Source organism: Etheostoma spectabile, unplaced genomic scaffold (genome assembly GCF_008692095.1).
Source record: "Etheostoma spectabile isolate EspeVRDwgs_2016 unplaced genomic scaffold, UIUC_Espe_1.0 scaffold00002007, whole genome shotgun sequence".
In the NCBI taxonomy this organism is placed as follows: domain Eukaryota; kingdom Metazoa; phylum Chordata; class Actinopteri; order Perciformes; family Percidae; genus Etheostoma; species Etheostoma spectabile.
Genome location: NW_022602839.1, coordinates 31,579 through 41,549, shown reverse-complemented (window position 1 = coordinate 41,549; position 9,971 = coordinate 31,579). Strand labels below are relative to the sequence as shown.

General features: G+C 45.9%; 7 non-coding genes and 2 pseudogenes across 7 annotated transcripts; all 9 read right to left on the bottom strand.

Moving 5' to 3' along the window:
- Positions 1 to 1,002: 1,002 nt before the first annotated feature.
- LOC116675502 (U6 spliceosomal RNA) lies at positions 1,003 to 1,109 on the bottom strand. Its single transcript, XR_004328427.1, has one exon. It is a non-coding gene; the product is annotated as a U6 spliceosomal RNA (small nuclear RNA).
- A 1,818-nt stretch (positions 1,110 to 2,927) lies between these two features.
- Positions 2,928 to 3,040, bottom strand: LOC116675500 (U5 spliceosomal RNA). The gene has a single exon (XR_004328426.1). It is a non-coding gene; the product is annotated as a U5 spliceosomal RNA (small nuclear RNA).
- Positions 3,041 to 3,406: 366 nt separating this feature from the next.
- Positions 3,407 to 3,595, bottom strand: LOC116675506 (U2 spliceosomal RNA). The gene has a single exon (XR_004328430.1). It is a non-coding gene; the product is annotated as a U2 spliceosomal RNA (small nuclear RNA).
- A 237-nt stretch (positions 3,596 to 3,832) lies between these two features.
- LOC116675499 (U5 spliceosomal RNA) lies at positions 3,833 to 3,949 on the bottom strand. The gene has a single exon (XR_004328425.1). It is a non-coding gene; the product is annotated as a U5 spliceosomal RNA (small nuclear RNA).
- Positions 3,950 to 4,315: 366 nt separating this feature from the next.
- Positions 4,316 to 4,506, bottom strand: LOC116675504 (U2 spliceosomal RNA). The gene has a single exon (XR_004328428.1). It is a non-coding gene; the product is annotated as a U2 spliceosomal RNA (small nuclear RNA).
- A 238-nt stretch (positions 4,507 to 4,744) lies between these two features.
- Positions 4,745 to 4,861, bottom strand: LOC116675498 (U5 spliceosomal RNA). Its single transcript, XR_004328424.1, has one exon. It is a non-coding gene; the product is annotated as a U5 spliceosomal RNA (small nuclear RNA).
- Positions 4,862 to 5,227: 366 nt separating this feature from the next.
- On the bottom strand, positions 5,228 to 5,406 carry LOC116675507 (uncharacterized; annotated as a pseudogene).
- Positions 5,407 to 9,104: 3,698 nt separating this feature from the next.
- Positions 9,105 to 9,192, bottom strand: LOC116675501 (uncharacterized; annotated as a pseudogene).
- Positions 9,193 to 9,560: 368 nt separating this feature from the next.
- On the bottom strand, positions 9,561 to 9,750 carry LOC116675505 (U2 spliceosomal RNA). Its single transcript, XR_004328429.1, has one exon. It is a non-coding gene; the product is annotated as a U2 spliceosomal RNA (small nuclear RNA).
- Between the last annotated feature and the right edge of the window lie 221 nt (positions 9,751 to 9,971).

The following is a 9,971-nucleotide window of genomic DNA, read 5'->3' as shown; positions in this document are numbered from 1 at the left end:
TTTTCTTTATCAAAATGTGCAATTTTCAATGGTGACCTCGTTCCTGAAACCTCTATCCGGACAATGCGACGCACAGAAAAAATGGCTCGCTAGCACCCCTACAAAATTTAACAAAAAAGGTATCCCTGCAGTACGTTTAACGTGGTATGTTTAACGTAGACTAACAAAATGTTAAACTATTAGAACTGTTGGGTCCTTGTAAATCTGGAGTGTGTCTATCTGTAAAGTGTCTTGAGATAACTCTTGTTATGAATTGATACTATAAATGAAATTGAATTGAATTGAATTGAATCTACAGGCCGAGATTGATTCAAAGCTACAGCGACCCCTAGTGGCAACAGGATGTAGGCCTAAAAGTCAAGGTGCTACACTTTGACAGTCTCTTTAGAGATTTCATCCGATCGACCTCAAATTCGTTTTACGATGAAAAGTTATTATGAGCTCGAGTTTTCGTTCGACGGTGTGGGCGTGGCACAATTTTGAGCATTTATCGGTGAACAAAGAAGTTGTTGTAACTTGAGTGTACGATGTCACATTTGTCCGGAATTTCTCGCAATTGACAAGAGTCCAGGCTTCAGGAGACCTATGAGCAAAAATGTACCTTTTACTATAGCGACCCCTGGTGGCAGCAGGAAATCAGCCTTATCTGACAAACATCGTCCCATTTACGTGAAACTTATAATGTGTGGTCAACTTGTGATACTGAGCCAGCCGCTAAACTCCTTTATGACTTTGCACCGTTTAAGATAGACTATTGCGTGACGTATCATTGAACTCAGCAGAAAGGCTCCTTTGCCTTTGGTCACGTCATTGCAAGCAGCGGCGCCCGCCAGTAAACGCGCGGTGCACGGAGGTGCGCGGACCCGTCCTACTTCACCCTGGAGCTCCGTAGAATGGCCCAAACTTCCTAGCACAGAAAGTTCCACGCCAGCAATGCCAGTCAGTCTTTAGAGCAGGGTGTCCTGTCTTTACCAGCTCGGGGGGGGCACACGCGCGCAGATTAAAATGTGGTAACGCTTCACGAATTTGCGTGTCATCCTTTCGCAGGGGCCATGCTAATCTTCTCTGTATCGTTCCAATTTTGTCATATGTGCTGCCTGAGCAAGCACATTGGACCCCAGGTGCTGCCCACACTTTGCACCCCTTGTTGTCAGACTGATGCCTTCACAGCGGTGCAGGCTGGAGCGCCACATTCTTTTGAAGTAAGTAATCTCAAATGTCACATTAGCAAAGGGCGAGGTCTTTCCCCCCCAAGACATAAATGTATCCTTGCAATGTGTTTAAACTGCCAACTAATTCTGTGTCCATGTCTAATTTTAAAAAAGGACTATCCAAAAATGCCCCAACAGTGGCCAGGGGTTTGGGTGCCCCATTTGTCCTTCAGGTCAGAGGCCGGACTTGTGCCCCAGCTGCCGTCTGTCTCTGATAGCCAGTAGGGGTGCCACAGCAGATGGTGCAGTGGGCCAGAGTTTGGCTTGTGTCTTTGTTTGGGTAAATGCATAGTTCGGAATTAGGCTCAGCCAACAACTGCCTCGGCTAGATTCTTTGCAGGGTGACGCGGCCCAATTTGGTCAGTCTGGACAAAGAAGAAGACAAACATTTCTCTCATTTAAGGTGGCTCATTTAGCTGGAATAGTAATAGTAGCAGTCTGTCAGTAGCATTGTTAAGCTTCCAATTGGAGGGAAACTTAAATTCTTATGCCATTTCTCTAAATGCCTTTGTTGCTCACCGACTACGCCTATGCGTACACGCCGGCCACACCACACAGTCCCCCCCCCCCGCAGAATCAGTATACACATAATACTACTTTTCTTTATCAAAATGTGCAATTTTCAATTGGTGACCTCGTTCCTGAAACCTCTATCCGACAATGCGAGCGCACAGAAAAAATGGCTCGCTAGCACCCCCTACAAAATTTTAACAAAAAGGTATTCCCTGCGTACGTTTAACGTGGTATGTTTACGTAGACTAACAAAATGTGGTACACACGAGTAGCACGCCAAGACTTACAAAAAAGCTGATTGGAGCCATACCCTTAACAAAAGAGGAAGTCCGCCGATTTGAATGGAAAGTTCAAAATGTTTGCGATTCAGGCCATTTCTACATGTCGTACTTTAACAAACTCCCAGAGATTTCATCCGACCGACTTCATTCAATTTGGTCCGTTCCATCTTAAGACCTTATAGATTAAAAGTTTTAAAAGAATTGTAAGAGCACAAAAGTCAATTGTGCAAGTTATAGAGCACCAACATCCGGTAGGGGCCACTGAAAAGGAAGTGGGTGTAACATGAGTGAACACTGACCAATTGGCTCGAAACTTTTCAGTAATTTCCAACCCTGACAACATCTACAGGCCGAGATTGATTCAAAGCTACAGCGACCCCTAGTGGCAACAGGATGTAGGCCTAAAAGTCAAGGTGCTACACTTTGACAGTCTTCTCTTAGAGATTTCATCCGATCGACCTCAAATTCGTTTTACGATGAAAAGTTATTATGAGCTCGAGTTTTCGTTCGACGGTGTGGGCGTGGCACAATTTTGAGCATTTATCGGTGAACAAAGAAGTTGTTGTAACTGAGTGTACGATGTCACATTTGGCCGGAATTTCTCGTAATTGACAAAGTCCAGGCTTGAGGAGACCTATGAGCAAAAATGTACCTTTGGCTATAGCGACCCTGGTGGCAGCCGGAAATCAGCCATATCTGACAAACATCGTCCCATTTACGTGAAACTTATAATGTGTGGTTCTACTTGTGATACTGAGCCAGCCGCTACACTCTAAACATGCACCCCGTCCAAGCAATTTTGGTTCCCAAGTGGTCAAGCTTCTGCCAACCTGCAATGTTCCCATGCTGTCACATTTTAGCTACGTTTAAGAATCTGAGTTTCCTTATGGAGAGCGCATTTGTTTTTTAACAAGTACAAAAGGCTTAACCAAACAGCAAAGCCCACCAAATAATTCAACTCATAGGCGTTCCTCTCCACGGAAGTCTTTAGTAAAAGGCGAAAGGCTTGTGCGTTATGAAGAGAAACCAGAGTAAGTGCAGACCACGCTCGAGAGCAGCCGAAATGCCCAGTCTTCCCAGTCCCAACCCTCGCGGTGATTCTCACTTGGTGTGCCGCTTTCCAAATCCAAGGCTGGCCTATTGCCACACTGTCACAGGCCAATATTTTGTCCTTGCTGTTTTTCCGCCAATAAATAGTGCAAATCTTGCTACACTTTTGTATGGCTTTATCTTGCCAAGTATTATAACAACGTTTTGATACCAGGAACCCAACGAGGTCATTCAGGTTTTGCGACAACTTCTGACGGTAAAATCTGCCAGCCATGTCTCTTCAGGTCCATTGACAGTTTGAGCAACGGGCAGCTCCACGTGCATCGTCAATTGTTTTTCCACAAGACAGAAGATGGGTGCACCGTTCCCAGCGACGCTGCAATACCGGGTCGATGCGTGGAGTGAATGGAGCAAGCCCCTTTTTCAACTCCATTGCTAAAAATCCATTTAATATGTTGTCCACTGATAGAGGACATATCAGATATTAAACTGATAAGAACAGATACTACACTTGATCTTAGCCAAAGGCCGAGAAGCGATGACCACCACCTCTTTGCTGTCCGATGCGACCTCCCCGGACGGTTCTCAGTTGTCACGGTCCAGTAATTTTAAAAGGACATAACAGCTGCTACTTGGCACCCCCGTCCAAGCAATTTGGTTTTCCCAAGTGGTCAAGCTTCTGCCAACCTGCAATGTTCCCATGCTGTCACATTTTAGCTGCGTTTAAGAATCTGAGTTTCCTTATGGAGAGCGCATTTGTTTTTTACAAGTACAAAAGGCTTAACCAAACAGCAAAGCCCACCAAAAATAATTTCAACTCATAGGCGTTCCTCTCCACGGAAGTCTTTAGTAAAAGGCGAAAGGCTTGTGCGTTATGAAGAGAAACCAGAGTAAGTGCAGCCCACGCTCGAGAGCAGCCGAAATGCCCAGTCTTCCCAGTCCCAACCCTCGCGGTGATTCTCACTTGGTGTGCCGCTTTCCAAATCCAAGGCCTGGCCTATTGCCACACTGTCACAGGGCCAATATTTTGTCCTTGCTGTTTTTCCGCCAATAAATAGTGCAAATCTTGCTACACTTTTGTATGGCTTTATCTTGCCAAGTATTATAACACGTTTTGATACCAGAACCCAACGAGGTCATTCAGGTTTTGCGACAACTTCTGACGGTAAAATCTGCCAGCCATGTCTCTTCAGGTCCATTGACAGTTTGAGCAACGGGCAGCTCCACGTGCATCGTCAATTGTTTTTCCACAAGACAGAAGATGGGTGCACCGTTCCCAGCGACGCTGCAATACCGGGTCGATGCGTGGAGTGAATGGAGCAAGCCCCTTTTTCAACTCCCATTGCTAAAAATCCATTTAATATGTTGTCCCCTGATAGAGGACATATCAGATATTAAACTGATAAGAACAGATACTACACTTGATCTTAGCCAAAAGGCCGAGAAGCGATGACCACCACCTCTTTGCTGTCCGATGCGACCTCCCCGGACGGTTCTCAGTTGTCACGGTCCAGTAATTTTAAAAGGACATAACAGCTGCTACTTGGCACCCCCGTCCAAGCAATTTTGGTTTTCCCAAGTGGTCAAGCTTCTGCCAACCTGCAATGTTCCCATGCTGTCACATTTTAGCTGCGTTTAAGAATCTGAGTTTCCTTATGGAGAGCGCATTTGTTTTTTACAAGTACAAAAGGCTTAACCAAACAGCAAAGCCCACCAAAAATAATTTCAACTCATAGGCGTTCCTCTCCACGGAAGTCTTTAGTAAAAGGCGAAAGGCTTGTGCGTTATGAAGAGAAACCAGAGTAAGTGCAGCCCACGCTCGAGAGCAGCCGAAATGCCCAGTCTTCCCAGTCCCAACCCTCGCGGTGATTCTCACTTGGTGTGCCGCTTTCCAAATCAAGGCCTGGCCTATTGCCACACTGTCACAGGGCCAATATTTTGTCCTTGCTGTTTTTCCGCCAATAAATAGTGCAAATCTTGCTACACTTTTGTATGGCTTTATCTTGCCAAGTATTATAACAACGTTTTGATACCAGGAACCCAACGAGGTCATTCAGGTTTTGCGACAACTTCTGACGGTAAAATCTGCCAGCCATGTCTCTTCAGGTCCATTGACAGTTTGAGCAACGGGCAGCTCCACGTGCATCGTCAATGTTTTTCCACAAGACAGAAGATGGTTGCACCGTTCCCAGCGACGCTGCAATACCGGGTCGATGCGTGGAGTGAATGGAGCAAGCCCCTTTTTCAACTCCCATTGCTAAAAATCCATTTAATATGTTGTCCCCTGATAGAGGACATATCAGATATTAAACTGATAAGAACAGATTTTTTTTTTTTTTTTGAAAAGAATTTATTGACACTCATTTCATACTTTTGTCATTTAACATGTCACATCAAAGTTACCTTTTAAAATACAACAAGTCAATAAATAATCCATAAGACATCTAAAACAACCGCTCCAAGAGATGCATTATACATAAATAATCCATAAAACATCTAAAACAATTGCTTTAAAAATGCATTACAGATAACATTGTTATAGATTAAAAGGTATAAAAGGTTTTCAATATAAATGAGTGTCCATGTTAAAATGTCCTCAGCAGGGAGCGCAAATGTTATTAGTAAAAAGTCCACTGTTGTGCAGGAGTGGGGTGAGTCCCTACCAAGGGGGAACTCATTCCGCTCCCCCAAACAGATTTGGTCTCTCGGGATCCTGTCGAGGTGCTCAGAGGAGACCCTCACCCTGTAGCTCCTTCCCACCGACCTCACCCGGAGGGTCAGGCCGCCGCTGCTTTGAACTTGTACTGTGTGGCTCCGGCTCCTTCGTCCGAATGGGCACAGAGGCGATTCTTCTTTGAGGCTGTGTCCTAGGCCCGCCGCCTGCAGCTCCGGCCATTCGGACCGTCGCTGCGGCCATCCGGATCACAGCCTCGGGGGGGATCTGCATGTGCTTCCTTACCAGCAAGTTTCTGGAGGTCCATATGGCGTCTTTGATGGCGGCTAGGGTGAGCCACTGTTTGGCAAATGTTCGTGCTGGTATCTGTTTTCCTTGGCTCACCCCGTACAGCACCAGCTGTGGTGTAAGGACCTCCCTTGCTGGCAAGTACGGGAATTGCAAGGAGCCGGCCATTGCCCACTGTTCTACGGCAGCGCTGCACTCCCAGAGCAGGTGCCTCACCGACTCAGGCGCGCCACAACCTGGTCGGGGGCAAGTTGCGTGCGCCGACATGCCCCGGGAGTGCATTACGGACCTGACCGGGAGGATCTCGTGAGCCACCATCCATGACAGGTCCCGGAGTCTGTTTGGAAGAGCGGGATGGTTTACGTTGCGCCAAACTGTTGAGGGCTCGCCCAATGCGAGCCCGCGCACTGGACTCACTGGTTCCCGCTCCTGCACAACAGAAATGAGAGAGCGGTGACTAGTTAAAACCTGCAAACCCTCCTGCTCAAGGTTAAAATGCCTTAAAAATGACTGGATAAAAGCATAAGCTGGTGGCAGGTTAAAAGACACTGGAACTCTGAGGTCCGTGGGTAAAATCTTGATTTTCCTGAGGTACGACCCCATCCAGAACCTTGTCATCGCTGCGGTCTTGGGGTTACTGGATGGGGCTGTGGCAGTTAAATCGTGCAGGGCGGTATATCTGCTCCCTAAAAACAAGTACAAGTCAGGCACTCCTTTTCCTCCTTCCTCCTTTGGCTTCTTCATCACGCTTCGTTTCAGTCTTTCCCACTTGGAGCCCCACAAGAAATAAAAGATGGCTCGTTCCAGGTCTAAAATCGTTTCCTAGGCGGGATAAAAACAGAACTGATTAGTAAAAGCAAAGGTAAAATCACTGCTTTAATGATTAAAACCTTTCCTTCTAAAGTCAGTCCTCTAAGTGTCCAGTATCCTAGTCTCTGTCTGACTTTCCCTACCTTGTCTGCCCAATTTGTTTTCCCTTCCCCCTCCTATCAAACTTGATCCCAAGTATTTTTTGGTCGGTCCGGGTCACAGTCAGGGGGAGTCCTGTCGTCTCAGTCGCCTTCCATGGTCCATAAAAATGGGCTTGGGTCTTGCTTCGGTTGAGCTTCGACCCAGAGGCCTGTCCGAACCAGTCAGTCAAGTCCAGCGTCCTGTTGACAGATAAAAGGTCAGTGCATAAAATGTTGATGTCGTCCATATATAAAATGCATTTTGTCTCGAGTCCCCCGCTCCCTGGGACTCTTACCCCATGGATTCGTTGGTCCCTTCTCAAGATCTGTGCCATCGGTTCTATTGAGAGGACGTAAAGGAGGGCAGATAACGGACAACCCTGACGGACACCGCAGTTTATATCCACTGCTGCTGTCAGATGCCCGTTAACAATGAATTTGCTGTTGATCCCCCGGTACAGCAGTCCCACCCAGGCTATAAACCTTCTTGGGAACCCCATTTTTTGCAGTACCTGAAAGAGGTACTGGTGCGAGACCCGATCAAAGGCTTTCTCAAAATCTAAATTCAGGACTACTAGCCGAATGTTTCTGTCTCTCGCATAACAGATGGTGTCTCGGATCAGTACGAGGCTGTCGGTGATCTTCCTCCCCGGACGGCACAGGCTTGATCCGGGTGAATCAGCTCTCCTAAAAACAGGGACATACGTGAAGCTAAATTTGCTAAAAAGTTTACAGTCGACATTTAAAAGTGTGATGGGTCTCCAGTTTTTCAAGTCTGTCTTGTCTCTGTCTTTATGTAAAAGCGTCACTATCCCTACTCTAAAACTGTCAGGAAGTCGGTCCATTGTTCAAAATCCATAAAAACAACAAGCAAGTCTGGTGCTAAAATGTCCCAAAATGTCAAGTAAAATTCCAAGGGAAGCCGTCTTCTCCTGGTGACTTCCCTTTTTAAAAGTTTTTACACAGTTGTTTAGTTCAATCATGGTAAAATCTTGAGTTAAGAGCACATTGTCATTTTTTGCTTGTTCAATTGATTTTAAAACTTCGGTCATGGTGTCCTTATTAACTGCTTTTTCCGTGTACAGTTCACGGTAAAAGTCTTCGACAGTTTCTTTAATTTCCTCTGTTGTGTTAGCTATGCACCCGTTTTCTTTTTTAAGTCTTAACATGCCCCCCCCTTTATTTATGATTTTCTTAAAAAATATCTTGTGCACTTCTCTCCTTCCTCTATTTCCCTCTCCTTGCTTCTTAGTATGACACCTTTGCTTTTAATTTCTGCTAAAACCGACATCTCTGTTTTAATTTGTTTTATTTCCTCATTAAAATCCATTCCCTGTTGGATTAATTTAAAATACCTCTGAAGTCGTTTCTGCAGTCCCATCATGCGTCTGTTGTCCCTATCTTTTTTCCTCTACCTGCCTGTCTGTAAAAAGTCTTAGTCTTCCCCTTCACCATTTCCCACCACTGTGCGCGTGTATCGTAAAAGTCTTGAAGGGTCTGCCATTCTTTGTATTGCTCCCTGTACTGCCTATCTAGCTCCCTGTCTTCTAACAGGGAGCAATTGAGCTTCCACAGACCGCTTCCTGCCGTCACACCGGAAGAGAGTGAAAGGTGCAGGAAAGCATTGCGTGATCGGAAAAGAAAACAGGTACTAATCTAGCATCGGTTGGTGGGCAGTCACGTGATAAAATGTAGTCTATGCGAGAGGCTCGGGTGCCGTCACTACTGAACCAGGTGAAGCCCTCCTCTCTGGGATGCATGGTTTTAAAACAGTCCACAAGTTTAAAATCGCTACATATACTTTGTAATAAAAGTGAAGTCTTGTCTGCTTTAAATCATCCCCTGTTCTTCTCCTGTCGTTCTTGCTTAAAATACAATTAAAATCCCCCCTACGACTAAAGGTAGCCTACCTAGCATGTGGGGCTGCAGGTCTTCTAAAAGGTCATACCTGTCATTCTTGTCATTAAAGCCATAAATATTTAAGACTTTAAAATCCCTCCCCATAAAGTCAGGTGTGTTAAAAATGCCCGACCATCTCTCACCACAGTGCTCCCTTTACCAAGACTAGAGGGTTTTTTTTTAAAATGGCCACTCCATCACTCTTGTTTTCATTTGACCCGCTCCATAGTGACGTTTGTGGCCATAACTCCTCCCATTCCCTCTCTCCACGGAAGTCTTTAGTAAAAGGCGAAAGGCTTGTGCGTTATGAAGAGAAACCAGAGTAAGTGCAGCCCACGCTCGAGAGCAGCCGAAATGCCCAGTCTTCCCAGTCCCAACCCTCGCGGTGATTCTCACTTGGTGTGCCGCTTTCCAAATCCAAGGCCTGGCCTATTGCCACACTGTCACAGGGCCAATATTTTGTCCTTGCTGTTTTTCCGCCAATAAATAGTGCAAATCTTGCTACACTTTTGTATGGCTTTATCTTGCCAAGTATTATAACAACGTTTTGATACCAGGAACCCAACGAGGTCATTCAGGTTTTGCGACAACTTCTGACGGTAAAATCTGCCAGCCATGTCTCTTCAGGTCCATTGACAGTTTGAGCAACGGGCAGCTCCACGTGCATCGTCAATTGTTTTTCCACAAGACAGAAGATGGGTGCACCGTTCCCAGCGACGCTGCAATACCGGGTCGATGCGTGGAGTGAAGGGAGCAAGCCCTTTTTCAACTCCCATTGCTAAAAATCCATTTAATATGTTGTCCCCTGATAGAGGACATATCAGATATTAAACTGATAAGAACAGATACTACACTTGATCTTAGCCAAAAGGCCGAGAAGCGATGACCACCACCTCTTTGCTGTCCGATGCGACCTCCCCGGACGGTTCTCAGTTGTCACGGTCCAGTAATTTTAAAAGGACATAACAGCTGCTACTTGGCACCCCCGTCCAAGCAATTTTGGTTTTCCCAAGTGGTCAAGCTTCTGCCAACCTGCAATGTTCCCATGCTGTCACATTTTAGCTGCGTTTAAGAATCTGAGTTTCCTTATGGAGAGCGCATTTGT